Genomic DNA, 17,693 nt, shown 5'->3' on the forward strand with positions numbered 1-17,693 from the left:
CGGCTGCATATTTTTTCTGTTCATCACATTGAAGATCTCGTGCCATTCCTTTCTAGCCTACCAAGTTCCAGAAGAGAGATCGGTCACGAGTCTTATAGGTCTCCCTTTATATGTTAGAGCACGTTTATCCCTCGCTGCTCTCAGAATTTTCTCTTTATCCTTGTATTTTGCCAGTTTCACTATGATATGTCATGCAGAAGATGGATTCAAGTTACGTCTGAAGGGAGTTCTCTGTGCCTCTTGGATTTCAATGCCTTTTTCCTTCCCCAGTTCAGGGAAGTTCTCAGCTATTATTTCTTCGAGTACACTTTCAGCACCTTTCCCTCTCTCTTCCTCCTCTGGGATACCAATTATGAGTATATTATTTCTTTTTAGTGCATCACTTAGTTCTCTAATTTTCCCCTCATACTTACTCCTAGATTTTTTTATCTTTTTCTCAGCTTCCTCTTTTTCCATAATTTTATCTTCTAGTTCACCTATTCTCTCCTCTGCCTCTTCAATCCGAGCTGTGGTTGTCTCCATTTTATTTTGCATGTCGTTTATAGCATTTTTTAGCTCCTCCTGGCTGTTCCTTAGTCCCTTGATCTCTGTAGCAATAGATTCTCTGCTGTCCTGTATACTGTTTTCAAGCCCAGCGATTAATTTTATGACTATTATTCTAAATTCACTTTCTGTTATATTGTTTAAATCCTTTTTGATCAGTTCATTAGCTGTTGTTATTTCGTGGAGATTCTTTTGAGGGGAATTCTTCCGTTTGCTCATTTTGGATAGTCCCTGGAGTGGTATGGAACTGTGGGGCACTTCCCCTGTGTTGTCTTGAATAACTTGCATTGGTGTGAGGGGCCACAGTCAGACTGGTGTGTGCCTTCTCTTCCCCTCTCCTAGGGGCGGGATTCACTGTGGGGTGGCGTGGCCCGTCTGGGCTACTTGCACACTGCAAGGCTTGTGGTGATGGGGATCTGGCGTATTAGCTGGGGTGGATCAGCAAGGTGCACAGGGGTGGGAGGGGCAGGCTCAGCTCACTTTTCCCTTGGTGATCCGCTTCAGGAGGGGCCCTGCGGCACCTGGAGTGAGTCAGACCTGCCGCCGGAGAGATGGATCCACAGAAGCACAGCCTTTGGTGTTTTCACGGTGCAAGCAAGTTCCCTGACAGGAACTGGTTCCCTTTGGGGTTTTGGCCGGGGGATGGGCGAGGGAGATGGCACTGGGGAGCACCTTTGTTCCCCGCCATGCTGAGCTGAGCTCTATCGTCCAGAGCTCAACAACTCTCCCTCCCGTTGTCCCCCAGCCCTCCTGCTCTCCGAGCAGAGCTGTTAGCTTATAACCTTCCAGATGTTAAGTACCGCTCGCTGTCCCAACACACTCTGTCCGGTCCCTCAGCTTTTGCCAGCCAGACTCAGGGCTCTGCTTTGTCGGCGGGCCACCCCTCCACCCCAGCTCCCTCCCGCCAGTCTGTGTAGCTCGCACCACCTCTCCGCCCTTCCTACCCTCTTCCATGGGCCTCTCCTCTAAGCTTGGCTCCAGAGAATCCATTCTGCTAGTCTTCTGGTGGTTTTCTAGGTTATTTAGGCAGGTGTGGGTGGAATATAAGTGATCAGCAGGACGTGGTGAGCCCAGCGTCCTCCTACGCCACCATCTTCCTGAAAAAATTTTAACATTTTTTAAATGTTTATTTTATTTTTGAGAGAGAAGGAGAGATAAAGCACAAGTGGGGGAGGGGCAGAGAGATAAAGAGAGACACAGATTCTGCAATAGGCTCCAGGCTCTGAGCTGTAAGCACAGACCCTGACTCAGGCGGGGCTCAGACTCAAGAAGCTTGAGGTCATGAACTAAGCCAAAGTCCACTCTTAACCAACTGAGCCACTCATGTGCCCCAGGAAATGCTTATTTCTTAAGGTTCTTTTAGATTTTCTCTGTGAGTGGTTAGTGGAGTCTGTGGAGAAAGAACCTCCAAAATAATACAGACTCCCACAGTTTATTAGACTCAAAGATTTCATAATGCCCTACTAACGTATACTTGGTCTTGGATCATTCATCAATTATTGTAGCTCAACTTTTCATACTGCTATGTAGTTGGGTCTACCCTTAAGCAAGCACTTCTCACATCTTTCTCTGACAGTACCATCTCTCAATACATTTTTGGTCAGTTCATTGCTGTGCAACTTCAGTGATCCAGTGGGATTTTAAAAAAGTAATTTTCATTATGAAGGTGAGGCAAGGGTGCTACCTATCTTGATATCCCAAGGTGGCAGCTGGAAATGCTGTGCTGGAATTTTGTGGTACTAGGAACTATTAGGCTTGGTTGCCATCCCGTGTTCCCCATTAATCTGGTTGGCTAAAGCTAATTAATAATCATGGTTATTGACACAACATATGAAATATTTGAATTTTATGGTGGAAACTGAGTAAGATAGTAAAAAAGAAAAGCTCAAAATATGATCTATATTGTTCCTGAAGACTAAAATTCAGGAAATAAAATGTATATTGCTTTTTGCAACACTGCTTGGTGCTTTTTCAAATGTAATGGGTGTGTATACAATTAAATGCTAATTTTTAATAAAGATCTATTATGCTCTTTAACCATGCTGAATAATGGTGACCCCTCCCCCATACACACACATACAAAGATATATAATACCCTACTAAGAACTGGCTCTTACAATTCAACATTGAACAACGTTAGTTAACATATTTAAACTGCCACCTAATTCATATACTGCTACATTCACTCACGTCAAATATACTTCAGGAACCCTGAGATACTGTTTTAACAGCTCTACGAAGTTTCCAGAATTTGCTGCTGTGGCAGAGTGATGTCACACAAACTAATACCTTGTAAAGGGAAAATGACTGTAAAGTGACAGTACAATGCATGCAGAATTAGAAATGGAATGGATTATACATTCAGAAAACCTAGTTTTAGGATCTGCCAAAACATTTTTCTTCTCCCAGAAAGTAAGAGGATTGTATTTACATAACTTACATTTTTAAAAGAAATTTAACACTTGATTCTTTTTCTTGTTTGTTGTTGATCATGAAGAGCTCCCTCTTAAGAATGTCACTCAAAAAAAAAAATACTCTGCATACAAATACTACTGGGACATCACTGATATTGTACCTGGTTTCTTTCACATTAGGTATTCGATTTTCTATAAGACAGCATTTCTTCAAGTTTTTAAAACATAAAATTGCTTTTGCATTATTGAAAATTCTAATTTGAAAATGTGAAAACAGAATCAGAGATTAAAGGATAATGGTGATATGAATGTTTGCTTTTCTAATATGTTAGAAAGATATAATACACTATGGTGACCATGAAAATTCCTGGATTCAGAGAAAGTAGTTTACATTTAAAAGATGAATAATTTAATATTTATTTTACATTAAAATAAAATTGTACTTTATCATCTCCATTATTGAGTGTATCTACAGTAGTTTATCCATCAATACAAAATCTATATATCATTAAATCTATATCTAGATATGTATTTTCCTTTTTCTATTTCCATGATTTTAATATCAAGTTCTCAAATTAAAAATTATTTTCCCTGACTTTAGACATGAGTAATTTTTTCTTGGTTCTGTTTTCTATTCATGGGGACCACATATAACTCTTTGTTTTTTGTGTCTCAACTGGTGAATTTTGCTTATTGATTTGTTGACATACCTATAAAAGTTTTTTCATTTACAAAACATTTAATTCTCAAAAAGAAGTGCCTGCAAAGTAAAAACGTTATAAATACAAATAGCATAGAAAAGCCAAAAACATCTAATTTTGTCTTGAGAAAACAAAATTTTCTGCTCTAAAGTTGCCAACTAAATATTTGGTTTAGAAAATATTGAAATATTTTTATTCCCTGAGCACATCCTAAAATAGCTTTGAGTAGTAATCTCCATTAGGTTAAAAAAAGGGGGGGGACCTAAGAAAATAATGAATAGTTTCTGAAAGGTTGATTTTATATATTCGGGGTAGATTTTTTTTCTACTCTTATATGACTGTCAAACTTAACAAAAAATAAAAAATAAAAAAATAAAAAACTAAGCTAGGTGTCCAGGTTGTCTCAAGAAGATGAGGCTGAAGTATGGTAGATATAGCATGAAAAAAATAACCTGCCATATCCTGTAAAACATTGTTGAAGGCACCATTCTGACCTTTTTCTAAAGTATGTGCTGCCATTGTACTTCTAACATCATGGCTTGCATCATGACTGAGGATTTGTGAAGTAGATATAATTATATATAATTATAAAATAAAGGCTTGTTGGGAGAATTAATGATATTATTACCTTTATTTACCCAATGTTCTATAAAAAGTAAAATACTGACCATTTGGATACTCTACATACTTCTTCATATCTACACATATTTAATATTCTCAAGCATCTCTTAGTTTCCCATGTGTCTCACATTTTCATTCATCTTTTGATTTTCTTTCTTCAAAATTCTAGTATAATTTTTCAGGTTTTCCCTACTGAACTAATGTTATTCTCTCTAATATCAATATGCTGTTCAGTGCTTCTGTTACAATCTCTCATTTGGCAATCATCTTATTACAGAATGGTATGTGGTAAACTCACTTTACCTCTTGTTCTTTTTGTTTTAACTTCACAGATATTACGCTCTCATCATCTTTTTTAACAGTATAAACCAAATAGTGATCTTCCTTCAGTAAATCATATCTTCAACATGTCTATCCAAGAGTGCTCTCATCTTCAGTAACATGGTCCTTATACTCAGGAAGAGAAGCCCCTATCTTGTTCCCCTAACTTTGGAAGTCCCCACTTACATGTTCCAGGTATCTAGGAACCCAGCATTCCCTGCCGAAATAGGGACTTGCCTGGGTGGACAGACATGCCTATAGCAGGAGCAGGATAGAGTCGGGAGTGAGAAAAGAAGAGATACAGGCACTCCCTAATGAATGTTCTGGAACTTACAATGGAACAAGAATTTCTAATTATAATTTAGATTTAGAGATCTTTGTAGAATTATACTTTTTCAAAATAGGAGAGAAAATACATTAAAATTTTATTAGTTTGGCTTATGACTTTTAAATACTTAGACTTATGGCTTATGGACTTCAATTTGTACCCTTATTCTAGGCCCATCATAAAATTCAGATATGTAGATATCCCAGATAATCTACGCATCTGCAGAGGAAAAAAAAAAAGACTACTCATTTGGATGTTCCTTGAAGGAGGTACACAGAGGCTGGAATTATCTCTCATGCAACACACCTCATAGTACAAGGGCTTCCTAAATGATGTGTAGGTAAATATAAATACACTCTTCAGGAGTGGTAAGCTAGTCTCTTGGAAGAACGTATAGAACTTCTGCTGACCTGCACTCTTAAGTGACTCTCTGAAAGATTTATTTGTGTTTATGTTTTCTGTAACATTACTTTGGGATTCAAATTCCTTCTTCAATCAGAATCCTTTCACATGTAAGACAGACTATTTTAGATTTAAGTCATCCCTAATTTTTAGTCTTGCTGTAACTTGATCTTACTATTTCTACCCTTAACCTGCGATGATGGGCAAAAGCTTAGCAGTTGTTGAATATATGTCTCGTTTTGAGAAAAGACACCACTCTGATTAAAATTTGGGACAGGCAAGAAATGCCAAAGAAAGAGGAAATAGTATCATGAAGCTCTTTTAGTTCTAAAACTGTGTTTAAAAAATTGTTGTTCTTTGCAGTACAAGACTAAGACAGACAAGGGATATTTACAACCAAGTAAGCTAAGTAAAGATCCCTGCTAACTAAGGAGTGTGTCTGAGAAAATGGCCTTCAATAAGATTAAATATAATGACTAAGCTCTTTTCTTTATCCTAAGTTGGAGATTCTCATCCTATGCTTCCTCATTTCCAATACAAAGAAGAAAAGAATTCTGAAATGTCAAGTTGTTTCACCACAGCAACTCCTACATTTCATAGAATATAACTGATAAACTGAGTTGGTTGTTAATAACTAAATTTGCGAGTATTATCTCTATATACTCACTAATGTCTCTGGTGGGGGGTGCAAACAGAGTGCAAACAGTTGAGCTTTCTGTATCTTAGCAGCTAATTACAATAAGCTAATATTAAAAATGCCTGGAATGCCTATGTGGCTCAAATGGTTGAGCATCCAACTCTTGGTTTTGGCTCCAGTCACAATCTCACAGTTCTTCGTGAATTCAAGTCCTATGTCAGGCTGTGTACTGACAGCACAGAGCCTGCTTGTGATTCTCTGTCTCTCTCTCTCTCTCTGCCCCTCCCCAACTTGCTCTCTATCATTCTCTCTCAAAATAAATAAATATTTTTAAATGCATATAACAATTTTCTATACACACACACCACATATATACATACAAATTTTGTTCCTTCTACACCACATTCTTAGAAGGAATGACAGAATATAAATAAAGAAAAAAAACACAAAATTATATGTCAATAAGTTACCCTGCCCACAATTTAATGCATATTTTAGTCATGGAGAATACCTAAGTAATCATCAAATCATAATATCATATGCAGCAGGGCACATATGAACTTCAGCTCACTCATTGTATTAGTCATGTATATATAAAACCCGAATGAGCCAGGAACATACCAGAAAACTGAATTTTAAAAAAAGTCTGTAGTATCTGGAGAAAGGACACACTACAATTAAAAAGAACATGGGTCACGTGACTGGGTCTAAAAAGAATGATTTAGCATGGCATGGAATGAGTAATTATGAGCAAAATATTGAACCTATAACTCAGATGATCCTCTCCTCCTACGGACAGGGAACTTTGCTCAATACCTCTTTTCAGAAATGTACTATCTTGAAAAGCATTGAAACACAAAGAGACCAATATAAAAGATGTTTTATGTATATTTATACATATTACTTATTATTTCTTTTGACCATACTGTTTTTTAATGCTGTTTTATGTTTGGGAAAGTTCAAATTGATGAGTCTTGGTGAGGGAGAAATAAACATTTCTACACCCAGAAGTTAAAAGAAATCTGTGAAATCACTTTCTGAACTTCCGTTTACCAAAGGCAGACACATGACGTCAGCTCAGTTAATTACATCCAATTAACTACTGACATGGTAGGAGAGATGGAGTTATCTACCTCTTGCTCTCTCTCTGTAGCCACAATAGCTGCAAAGTTTGGTTGCTTTTATATAAGTGGAGGCAATGGAAACCTCTAGCATCTAGCTCTATTAAGCAGAAGATGCAATATTTTTTCCCAAAGATCAATTTTTAATGTTGCTTTGGAGGTTTTTTGGAAATGTAGTCTTGAGCCTTGTTCTCCAAGCCTCAAAAAATCTGAGTTGTCCTCATATCCTTGTAAATTCTTTATCTGCTAAATCACCCTGTTAGGCCTCAGTTATTACAAATATGAATCCTAACTGCAACAAAGCTATAAAACGAAGGTGAAATTTAAGGCTTGTTCTTTCTTCATCAAACAGGAATAAGTGTGCCTGGTGTTAGCATACTACAATTTACTCTGAATCAATGAAAGCTAGAGACAGCTAGTGGTATTAATGTCCACATTGGTTCTAGAAGCAGTGGCCACAAACTCTGATAATGTGGCACAGCAATGCCTGCAGTTTCAGCTGGTACATTTTGGTAGGAGTGACAGTTTCAGTAAGTGACTTTTGATCTAAATGGTTTAGTTGAAATCTGGCACAAATTGATACCAAAAGTGACAAACAAAACCGGTGGCTTTGAAAGCAAAGAGACATACAGGCACTAGCAGCACTGAAGGTAACTTTCTGTGACTATCAAAACACTCAGAGGTAAGCAGAAAAGGAAATTGCCACATCAATGGTAGTTAAGAGAACCTGCTTACTCATTATACAGTTCCTGTACTTATTAGACAGTTCCTGGTAAATCCCTGAAATATTTGAGGATGAAGGATAGTGTGGCTTTAAAGATAGACAGAAGTTCCAGTGAATTCTCTGCAGGGGACTAGAACTACAAAAATACTCTTTATTACTAAAAACAATCTGCATATTTTTATTGATTATAAAATCTCTGCATTTAGAGGCAGAGAGAGAGAGAGAGAGAGAAAGAGACAGAGAGACCTGAGAATATATTTGGTTGGAAAATAAAAGTTATTAAAGTTTTATGGGTGTCTTCCAACAACAACAACAACAACAAAAAATGGCTTCTGACCAAACTTTTATAGTGCTAAAGTGCTAAAGGGACATTCATTTCCTTTATAATTATTTATTAACAGACTTTTGCATGCTTTGTGCTGTGGTACATGTATGGAAATACATGAAGAATGGTATGCAGAAATGTGGTAAATGATAAGAGATGGCAGTAGAAAAGAGGAAGTGAGTATTACAGAAGACATTCAGAAAGGTAATCATATAAAAGAGTACATGATGCAAAATGAAAATAACTGGGTGGATGAGAAAGTGTCTTAAAACCAAAGAAATGAATAAAAACTTTCAAAAGGCTTTAATGTTTGTGTTGTCCAAGGATCTTTGAATGTTTAAAACTTATTTGTATGAACTACAGAATATATTAATCTGAGGAATTTGTATAAATGTCAAATGCAGATTTTCTATTGTTGTATTTTGTAAACTGATTTTCCTCAGACTTGCTTCTCATATGAATATTTTTCTGGTCTCTGCTTGTTGTTTATTGGATCGAATAATTGGCATTTTGATGACAAGTGCAAGTGCTACTTTCTGACTGAGCTGTTCCTATGGCATTCAAGTGCTGAATATGTTTGGAAGCCTTTCCCATTTCACATTCTAATTCAAATCACAAATCAAAGTTCTGAATATAAAGGATTATGAATAGAACAGCTCTGTATAGATTCATCACAAACTAAATTAACCCATAGACTAGAATGGAAAGCTAAGGACATCTTTCAATTAGAACCAATTGGCTGTTGAAATAAAATTCTGGCAGCTAAAGAATACAAAGCAGATTGCAGAAAATAAGCCCCTTGAGGGCTTTATTTGACATAAACACGAGTTTGTCATGTCATTCTTAGTATGTAACTATGGTGATTTCAATTACTTTTTAGCACTTTAAAGTGCTTGCCTTTTTCCAAAAATTTTCTATTTAAAAACTGTTATCTTCTTGAGACTTAATTTGTTATAATCTATTTTAGTTTTCCATAAGTTTAGGACAATGTTTTATTTTATGGAATATGCCTAAAAGTGTATTCTGAAATGAAAGTTATCTCTATCTTTTAGTGTGTACTATATAACTTTGAAAATTTAGAATTTTGCTTTGTAAAAATTTGCTTAACATATACAGTGAATTTAGTTTTAGTAATTTTTTTGAAACCTCAAGTTATCAAAATTTCTCTCAAATTACACCCATAGGCTAGTGATGCATTGTACTTGTAATTGTTGAGTTCCTGCGTACCTTTATCAGGGTATTGGGGAGGAGTAATGAAAGAAAATACATTTACTAGTAAAACAATGTCTCATTTTTAGTGCATTGAGTTGTTCTGTTGGAATAAAGAAATGTTTCCAATCACATAAATCCTTTATAAAGCTAGAAAAGTTTTCATATAAACAATATAGAAAATAGGCATCTTATGTATACTCTTAGTTTTTCATAGAAAAAAGAATTATTTTACCAAGCAGTATGTCTTTTCTCTCATCTCCATTTTTCCCTGATTATTTTACTTCTGATTCTCAGATTAGGAAGAGAGAAAGATAAAACTCTAATATAAACATTCTTGGGGCGCCTGGGTGGCGCAGTCGGTTAAGCGTCCGACATTGGCCAGGTCACAATCTCGCGGTCCGTGAGTTCGAGCCCCGCGTCGGGCTCTGGGCTGATGGCTCAGAGCCTGGAGCCTGCTTCCGATTCTGTGTCTCCCTCTCTCTCTGCCCCTCCCCCGTTCATGCTCTGTCTCTCTCTTTCCCAAAAATAAATAAAAAACGTTGAAAAAATAAAATAAAAAAAATAAACATTCTAAGCACAGATTCTGAAGGTGTACATGGTGCAACAAAACACTAAGTGAACCGAAATACTTGGAGCAACAGAATAAGTATTTACCCTAATGTTTATTGGTACCCTATAGAACTTACAAGATTTCTAGAAAAGATGCAGGATTTTTAAAATCTTTCCTGCAAATATTTTCCAAATGGTATTACAGTTTAAAATGTAAAACATTCAGGCCTGATTTTTTTTCATTTTGTTAGCATTATGCAATATCAGATGAAACTGGAGGAGTTTTAATATATTACCTTGAAAAATTAAAACATCAACATGAATTGCATAAATATACATAAATTTAAATTGACATGAAAGATATCTGATCTGAAGGTGTTTTTTTCCTTAATTTCCTTAAAATGATTATATTAAACTAAAGCCTATCAATAAAATTATCTTTGGTTTACAAAATGTAAGGTGCTAATATAAAAAATTCAAACTAGAAAATAAAGGAACATTTTAAAAATCAATGTCTACTAACTGTAACTATTTTACTTACATATATATCATTGGTATGATGAAAAATGGCAGTAAGTATAAATTGGGACTACAAAGGACAATAGCTAAAAATAAGGCATGCATAATTTACATTCTCTCATCTACTTCTAATGAGAATACTTTTATCTGATACTGATATATTCATCAGAATTTTGCAATAAAATGCAAATTCAGGGAATAATAATTACCTTGGAACTATAACTACAAATTGAACAAAAAAGAATAATATTTTCTTTTTTAGTCTACAAAGCATGACAGCTTTACACTTTAAATATATTTATTAATATATTAAGGCTAATTTAATTTTCAAATCAGATACCTGCCAGTTCCAATGCCATCTGATTGATGCTAATTTTGGTTAAATACTTCAAGAAAACTACTAGCTTTTTTATCTTTATGTTCATTCATTCATGTGGTCATTCATTCACAAAGGGGTTGCTGAAGACTTGCTAGAAGTCTAGTAGGATCTCTCTTGGAGTTTGTGTTTACTCCTATGACTCTAAGATAATGAGGTGTGCGCTAGGAATAGCAAAGGAGAAAGGTAAAAGGAATCTGGCTCTTTATGGTGTGGAGATCTACACTGTCAGTGGAATCACCAATCTCCAGACATTTTTTTTTTCCCCTGTGAGAGGAAAAAAAATTAACTTTGATTTCATTTAAGCTACTATTACTCTGCAGATTAATTGTGGCAAACAACACATTTTCTGATTTGTTGACTACTGTAAAACAAAACAAAAAAAAGGAAAGAGTGTTAACTGGATAAAGAAAGAAATCACAGAGTCTATGGAGTAATGAAATGAATCAAAGAAAGTAAAATTTAAGGGGAACAACTAAGAAAATAAAGACTTAGACTTTTTTGCTATCTTTCTCCCACCTTCTTGGCAAGTTAGGAGATACAAGGGAAATAAGTTTTAGAGTGAGGATGTTTTGAAACAGAATGAAATAAATATCAGAGTATTTGTTCTACTTAGAGGATATAGCAGAGAGGAACCCAGATCTGCTGATTTTCATTGCTGGATTAAGGGCAGGCTCCATCATCAGAGAAGAGTAAAGCTTTAATCAAAGGCTGGAGGAAGAAGATATATTCTGCCAACAATCAGTGATCTTCAAAGAGGACCTTGAATGACAAATGAGAATCTTAGTTCTAGTTACATACACTTCAATCAGTCTGCTAAAGACCCTAAGACAAGGACCCAACTAAATACACATGTCTTTTGGATAATGTGGTGATAGATGTCTTTAAAGAGGGTTCTTTATATTACCTGGAAATTCTTGGTCATCATGAAAAATATATATTCCCAGTACTGAGAAGTGTGATTAGCCCTTGGTATACACTAGAACAACTTTTGCTTAAAAAGGAGAAAAATCCATATCATATATAACTTTCATTCCTCCAAATGCCCTATTTCTGAAAATGAGGTCATATTAAAAGTCAAATTATATAGGAGTAATCTGAATATATGCATCATGTATTCTTTTTTTCTAAATATGAAGCTTATTTCATACTATAGGACTGGTTCAATAGCTATTTCAAAACATATACCAAATATTATCAGTTAATGTTCTCTAGTTCTCAGGAGGTTTCTACTGTTCTAAGTGTTATAGGAGGAAAAAAAAAGATTAAGAGAAGGAAATTCTCCACTCTACAAAGCTAAATATTTTCAAACATAACTTTTAAAATCCCCTGATTTTCTCCATTGTACTACCTTCTGGCAATCTGCTCTGAACAGTACCTTCAGAAAGTACTTCGTGCATCACCCTTTGGAGCCCTAGCAGCCTTCTCTTTGTGTTCTTCAGTGTCAGGCCTAATTTGAGGTGTTCTTTTAGTTGGAGGGGCCAAATACATCATTCCTACTACCAAGTTGTGGGGACAAGGGATCCATGCGGTGATACCATTTGGTCACTCTTTATTAAAAATTTAGGGGGCGCCTGGGTGGCGCAGTCGGTAAGCGCCCGACTTCAGCCAGGTCACGATCTCGCGGTCTGTGAGTTCAAGCCCCGCGTCGGGCTCTGGGCTGATGGCTCAGAGCCTGGAGCCTGTTTCCAATTCTTGTCTCCCTCTCTCTCTGACCCTCCCCCGTTCATGCTCTGTCTCTCTCTGTCCCAAAAATAAATAAACGTTGAAAAAAAAATTAAAAAAAATAAATAAAAATTTAGTACACTTACAAGGAAAGGGAGGAAAACAAGGCAAAGAAGCAACATGTTTTTCCTCTTTAAAATATCTTAACTTATGTTAAATGGAAAAAATATTTTAACTTCTCTGACTTGGAAATTATAATGGTGTGAATGAAGTCTTTGACCTCCTTCTATTTCATACTTGTACTACACTGCCCAGTTTTACTTTGAATTTATACTGAACACCAAGATACTGAGTCAACACCTACATACCTTTTCCCCAACCCTCATTAATTCTCTGCTTGCAACAGATGTTCCTCTCAAATATAGAAATGACCACCAATTCACAGATGAGGGAATTAGAATATGAATAAATCAATTTGCAAAGTATTTAGGAGTCAGCATTTCTGTCAATTTTCTTGAAGGCTTATTGCAATTCAAAACACACAATTTGGTTATATTGAAAATGCTGCCAATTTGATAAACAACAATAAAAGCATTAACAATTTTGTTGTTTACATTTGGTAGATCTAAATCTAAGTTAAATTTTAGTAAGACGGGGAACAGAATAATATTTTAACATTTTGAAGTCTATCATGATGATATAACATTTATCATCATTTTCATGTTCCTCAAATACAGAAACTGAACCTAAATATTACCAGGAAAATGCTAACAAGATAAAATAGCTAACACTTGTAAAGCATCAGTTCTTACATGTGACTTCATTAGCTTTCCTTACAACTTCCATAGCAACTATGGTAAAGTGTACAAACATAACTAGCCATGTGGAGGCTTAACAATAATCTTTAAACTTGCTGAATACATTCAAGTCTTTTGCCTTCACTACAGGCCTTTATTTATTTACATAATGTACTGTGTTAGGTAAGTTGCTCAAGTTATTATATTGACAAATCCATAACATTTAGAGCAACAGCATTCAGTTATTCAAATTCTACTTATGAGGCTTGTCTTAAGTAAGCTTTCTAAGTCAGGAGAGAAGAGGCACTTTGGCTTAAATTCATTTGAAACTTAAACAGCATTTACTGGTTAGACTGGCATGACGTGTTAATCTGTTATTGAGCTAGTTTTATGGAAGGCTTGTCACTTAGCTCTGTGAGAATGGGAAGAGTGAACAGTATTAGGGTTGCTATCTTCTCTAGGGCTTAACCCTCTGTTTGGGAATATAAAATGAGTAAAGTATCAGTTCCTTTCCCTGTGTGAAAGCAACACAGAAAACTCATTTAGCTGTATTGGTTCAGGCCCACCTCTAACATGCGCATATACACACCCACCACCACCACCATCACTATGTGCAATGACTCAACTTCAGAGGAATGAAGACAGATGCCTATTTCAATGACAAGAGTCAGAGATGGGGAATTTCTCATCATCTGCAGCATTTTTTTTCAACTTGAAGAACTGGATAAAAAAATCTTCAAATATGAACTTTGAAGGTCTCATAGTGAGAACACAGCAATGCAGTTCTTAACTCTTTGTCATTTATGGTCAAATATAAAATTTAAAACATGTGATTTGGCAATAATATTTACTGACATTTCTAGGTAATAAACAAAATATTTCCTTTTCTGTTATAAGCCTTTGAAAAAATATTACAAACAGCAGGTACTCATTTACAGATTTGACAGGAAAATTTCTGGCTAACCTTGGTATCTTTGAAAAGGAGCTAAATTGTTTCAAGGCTACATATGGAAATGTCTAGCAATATTTTCTGTTAGATCTTACAATAAAGAAAGCTAATAAATTCAGTGCATTTATTTCTTTACAGATGTGATCTGGAGACATTTCATGCAGAAGGAAAGTAAATGGGAATGGGGGCTTTGTGGTGATTGCTGCCAGCAGGTGGAAAGAGATCACAGTTAAGTGCATTTTTCTTTCTCTGTGTCCACCTTCTTGGGCCCAGTCATGTCAACCTGCAATTCTGTGCCCCAATGACCATTGCACTCATATCTTTTTAAATAGAGAAAATAGAAGACAGAATACTGTGTCTTTTCCTTAACTAGAAAAATATGAGTCTTCTCTTTTCCCAAGAGGGGAGAGAGTTTGGCTGATTCATTTAAGGATAAATATTTTAATTGACATTTATATATTCAATTACACCTATGAAATAGATAATAGTTATTATTGAGCAGATCTTTGTGGAATTAAAATATGTAAAATATTTTGGTGACTCTTAGTATAGTATCATTCATAAAATTCTATTCATGATGTAACAAAATTTCATGAATGTAGCTATTCATCCTAATAAATTATGAAGTAAATTATAAAGCAAGTTGTAAGAAGGTTTGATGGAAGATCATGATAAGCTATTATGCATACATTCAGGAAGTGAATGTAAGCTATTACCAAATACCTTGAATAGCAAGCAATTTAGTGTATTTATCTTAAGGGGAAACAGTCTCCATACCTTAAAGAAAGAATATTTGTACACCAACTGAATATTAATATTGCATTTGAACCAAGGAGTAGGGACACACTGCATACTAGAAGTCATTTAACCTACCTCCCTTTATCAAAGCACAAAGCAATCAAAGTCAGATCATTTTCTTTTACGTCCTTTACTATCTTGAAGAGAAAAGGTCATGTACCTTCTCTCAAAAGCATAGAGCTACCATTGCAATATTTTCAAAGATTATATCTTATGCAGTCATGAATTATTAGAGCTGAAAGAGACCGTAAATATTTATTTATTTTTTTTAATTTTAGAGATGACCACTTAAAAAGATTTACCCAAAGACATGCAAACCATTATTGTGAAGTAAATACTAGGACCGATAAATTCTTCTGGTCAGTCCTACAATATTTTTACAACATTCTACTTTTCCTCTGGCATATTTTTTTCAAGATAAGGGTAATCATTTGCATTAGTCTAGTTTGACTAAACTATGCTGCAGTAAAAGACAATCCTCAAAGACAAACCTAGTGATTTAATATAGCCAATTTATTCTCAGGCAACAATCCTGATAGGTTTAGGTAACATGCTTGGGCAGCTGCCCTCCAGCTTCTATCACACCTCCTTTGGTCTTCTGGGCTCTACCATCTCCCTGTGAGTCTCCATCACCATGACTGCGGGAGAAGGAGCATAAAGAGTTCACACCTGCCCTTCTATGCTTTGCTTTTGGTGTTAGCATCATTTTTGATTATAGTCCAAAAGACAGAATTAATCTTATTACCACATCTAACTACAAGGGTACTGGGGAAATTGTCATTCCTGTAACCAAGAAGGAGAAAACAAGTAGACTCTGGTTAAATACTAGTAATGTCTTACTAATAATATCTTCCTCACCATCTTATTTTATAAGCCATCATATCTATTTGAAGTTGGATATCCTCTGCTACTTTTTAGATGTGTAATTTGTATAATTTATGCTTCATATAGCTTTCTTCCCTACTATATATTAACTGGACCACTGGTCTTATATTAATCAGTTTGGTAGCTCTGGAACCATATTCTGATTTTCACATGGTAAATATCCACTAATGCTTTTTTAAATGAATAAATAAATAAGTAAATGAATGGTAGCTGGTCACTCAGCACTAGTTTCTTATGAGTAATTTTATCATACTGTTACTGCTCTGGCAACTTATATACATCTTACTTTGGCTTCAAATCAAATCTTCTCAGTACAGCCATATCTTAACTGGCCAATAGTATTGTCACCTCCGTCTAATGGAATTTTAGAATTCTGTGAGAAGTAATTACTTACCATTTTCCATGTATCACATGACAGTATGTAGCATTGGAAAAACAGAAATAAGCGGACAGCATAGGGTCTAATATCAAAGGACTGGAGACAGCAGCTAGATTCAAATCCTAGCTACTGTCAACCTTTGTGACCTTGGCAAATTATTTAAACTCTCTGTGCTTCAATTACATCATCTGTGATACAAGAATAAAAATAATGCAACTATTTAATAGACTTTAAAAATATTAAATGTGATACTCCATAAAACACTTTTAAAAAGCTTGAACCAGGTATGGAATAAATTATATCATACTTAGATATTATATATTTGACATATAGGTTTTCTCTCCAAAGCTACATAGTCCACCCTCAAGGTCGGGGACTACACTGAAGGAAACTCAAATACCAAGGTCAATGAATTCCCCTTAGAGACTTTCAAAAATATTTAATCAAAAGGATATTTCCAGAATATTGAAATCTTCCCAGGCAGACTAGGCATACCTTGAAATCAATGTAATTGAGCTAATTAGTTATAGGGGTAGCATAAAAGATATTTTAAAGGACTAAGATTTACCAAAACAAAGAATGGCAAGTGATTAACTTCTTAGCATACAGAATCAGACTTTTATTGAATTATGATTTTCATCTATTATTTTATGTAATACATTACTTTTATATTCTCCCTTTATAATCTATTTATGCAGAGAACACACTATACAAGTAATAAATAGACAAATAGTAGGTAAAAATATGGGAGAATTTTTAATACTTTAAAGGTTAGCCTTATATATCTCAGGTAATTTCAGCTCAGAATTGAGTGAAATAAATTCTATTAATTATTATTATTATTATTATTATTATTATTATTATTATTATTATTATTATCTTAATTTAAGTCCAAGTTAGTTAACATATAGTGTAATAATGATTTCAGGAATAGTATTTAGTGATTCATCACTTGCATATAATACCCAGCAAATTTCCTCCTTAATGCCCCTCACCCATTTAGCCCACCCACCTCCCCAGCACCCGCCAGCAACTCTGTTTGTTCTCTGTATTTAAGAGTCTCTTATGGTTTGTCTCCCTCTCTGTTTTTATATTATTTTTGCTTCCCTTATGTTCATCTGTTTTGTTTCTTAATTCCACATGATTGAAATCATGTATTTGTCTTTCTCGGACGTATTTTGCTTAGCATAATATACTCTAGTTGCATCCACGTTGTTGCAAATGGCAAGATTTCATTCTTCTTGATCGCCAAATAATATTCCATTATGTAATATATATATCTACATTCCTATACACGTATATATGCATGTAGATATATATATTACATAATGGAATATATATATTATATATACATATATATGCATATATATATGCATGTAGATATATCTATAGATTATCTATATATCTATCTATATCTATATCTATAT

This window comes from Felis catus, chromosome A1 (assembly GCF_018350175.1).
Source record: "Felis catus isolate Fca126 chromosome A1, F.catus_Fca126_mat1.0, whole genome shotgun sequence".
Taxonomy (NCBI): domain Eukaryota; kingdom Metazoa; phylum Chordata; class Mammalia; order Carnivora; family Felidae; genus Felis; species Felis catus.